Source organism: Osmerus eperlanus, chromosome 23 (genome assembly GCF_963692335.1).
Source record: "Osmerus eperlanus chromosome 23, fOsmEpe2.1, whole genome shotgun sequence".
NCBI classification, from domain to species: Eukaryota; Metazoa; Chordata; class Actinopteri; order Osmeriformes; family Osmeridae; genus Osmerus; species Osmerus eperlanus.
In genome coordinates this window covers 12,441,568-12,444,067 of record NC_085040.1, presented here as the reverse complement: position 1 = coordinate 12,444,067, position 2,500 = coordinate 12,441,568, and the positions used below count along the sequence as shown (strand labels likewise).

At 47.2% G+C, this 2,500-nt stretch overlaps 3 non-coding genes across 3 annotated transcripts; all 3 read right to left on the bottom strand.

The window, feature by feature from the left end:
* Positions 1 to 1,273: 1,273 nt before the first annotated feature.
* On the bottom strand, positions 1,274 to 1,345 carry trnap-agg (transfer RNA proline (anticodon AGG)). The gene has a single exon. It is a non-coding gene; the product is annotated as a tRNA-Pro (tRNA).
* Positions 1,346 to 1,622: 277 nt separating this feature from the next.
* Positions 1,623 to 1,694, bottom strand: trnap-ugg (transfer RNA proline (anticodon UGG)). Its single transcript has one exon. It is a non-coding gene; the product is annotated as a tRNA-Pro (tRNA).
* Positions 1,695 to 2,224: 530 nt separating this feature from the next.
* trnap-agg (transfer RNA proline (anticodon AGG)) lies at positions 2,225 to 2,296 on the bottom strand. The gene has a single exon. It is a non-coding gene; the product is annotated as a tRNA-Pro (tRNA).
* Positions 2,297 to 2,500: the final 204 nt, after the last annotated feature.

Sequence of the window (2,500 nt, the reverse complement as noted above, 5' to 3'; positions counted from 1 at the left end):
GGATCCCTGCACCCTAAGCGAGAATCATACCACGAGACCAACGAGCCATGTTCTGGTTGCTGCTTCGATCGATTTGTTGTCGCAAAACATGCTTAGACATAAACAGCTGGAGAAACTTCCGCAGCAAATCACACCGATCTACGTTGGGTAAAGGACTGATTTGGGAATAGAACAGGAGCCCTCTTTGACATGTTACCTCCTTCATCAGCATACTGTAATGGGCTCGTCGAGATTTGAACCCGGGACCTCTCGCACCCTAAGCGAGAATCATACCCCTAGACCAACGAGCCACGTTCTAGTTGTTGATTCGATTGATCGATTTGTTGTCACAAAACATGCTTAGACAAAGGCTCCCTGCACCCTAAGCGAGAATCATACCACGAGACCAACGAGCCATGTTCTGGTTGCTGCTTCGATCGATTTGTTGTCACAAAACATGCTTAGACATAAAGAGCTGGAGAAACTTCCGCAGCAAATCACACCGATCTACGTTGGGTAAAGGACTGATTTGGGAATAGAACAGGAGCCCTCTTTGACATGTTACCTCCTTCATCAGCATACTGTAATGGGCTCGTCGGGGATTTGAACCCGGGACCTCTCACACCCTAAGCGAGAATCATACCCCTAGACCCACGAGCCACGTTCTAGTTGCTGATTCGATTGATCGATTTGTTGTCACAAAAAATGCTTAGACAAAGGCTCCCTGCACCCTAAGCGAGAATCATACCCCTAGACCAACGAGCCATGTTCTGGTTGCTGCTTTGATCGATTTGTTGTCACAAAACATGCTTAGACATAAAGAGCTGGAGAAACTTCCGCAGCAAATCACCCCGATCGACCTTGGGTAAATGACAGATTTGGGAATAGAACAGCAGCCCTCTTTGCCAGGTTACCTCTTTCAACAGCATACTGTAATGGGCTCGTCCAGGATTTGAACCCAGGACTTCTGGCACCCTATGCGAGAATCATACCCCTAGACCAACGAGCCATGCTCCAGCTGCTGCTTCGATTGATCGATTTGTTGTCACAAAACATGCTTAGACAAAGGCTCCCTGCACCCTAAGCGAGAATCATACCACAAGACCAACGAGCCATGTTCTGGTTGCTGCTTTGATCGATTTTTTGTCGTAAAAAATGCTTAGACAAAAAGAGCTGTGAAATTTCTGCAGCAAATCAGCCCGATCTACGTTTGGAAAAGGATTGATCTGGGAATAGAACAGGAGACCTCTTTGCCAGGTTACCACCTTCTACAGCAATGGGCTGTAGAAGTAATGGGCTCGTCCGGGATTTGAACCCGGGACCTCTCGCACCCTAAGCGAGAATCATACCCCTAGACCAACGAGCCATGTTCCAGTTGCTGCTTCGATTGATCTATTTGTTGTCACAAAACATGCTTAGACAAAGGCTCCCTGCACCCTAAGCGAGAATCATACCACAAGACCAACGAGCCATGTTCTGGTTGCTGCATTGATCGATTTTTTGTCGCAAAACACGCATATTCAAAAAGAGCTGGAGAAACTTCTGCAGCAAATCACCCCGATCGACGTTGGGTAAAAGACAGATTTGGGAATAGAACAGGAGCGCTCTTCACTAAATAACCTCCTTCAACAACTTACTGTAAAGGGCTCGTCCGGGATTTGAACCCAGGACCTCTCGCACCCAAAGCGAGAATCATACCCCTAGACCAACGAGCCATGTTCTGGTTGCTCCTTTGATCGATTTGTTGTCACAAAACATGCGTAGACAAAAAGAGTTCGAGAAACTTCTGCAGCAAATCACCCCGATCGACCTTGGGTAAATGACAGATTTGGGAATAGAACAGCAGCCCTCTTTGCCAGGTTACCTCTTTCAACAGCATACTGTAATGGGCTCGTCCAGGATTTGAACCCAGAACTTCTGGCACCCTATGCGAGAATCATACCCCTAGACCAACGAGCCATGTTGTAGTTGCTGCTTCGATTGATCTATTTGTTGTCACAAAACATGCTTAGACAAAGGCTCCCTGCACCCTAAGCGAGAATCATACCACGAAACCAATGTGCCATGTTCTGGTTGCTGCTTTGATCGATTTGTTGTCACAAAACATGCGTAGACAAAAAGAGTTCGAGAAACTTCTGCAGAAAATCACCCCGATCTACGTTTGGAAAAGGACTGATTTGGGAATAGAACAGGAGCCCTCTTTGCCAGGTTACCTCCTTCTACAGCAATGGGCTGTAGAAGTAATGGGCTCGTCCGGGATTTGAACCCAGGACCTCTCGCACCCTAAGCGAGAATCATACCCCTAGACCAACGAGCCATGTTCCAGTTGTGCTTCGATTGATCGATTTGTTGTCACAAAACATGCTTAAACAAAGGATCCCTGCACCCTAAGCGAGAATCATACCACGAGACCAACGAGCCATGTTCTGGTTGCTGCTTCGATCGATTTGTTGTCACAAAACATGCTTAGACATAAAGAGCTGGAGAAACTTCCGCAGCAAATCACCCCGATCGACCTTGG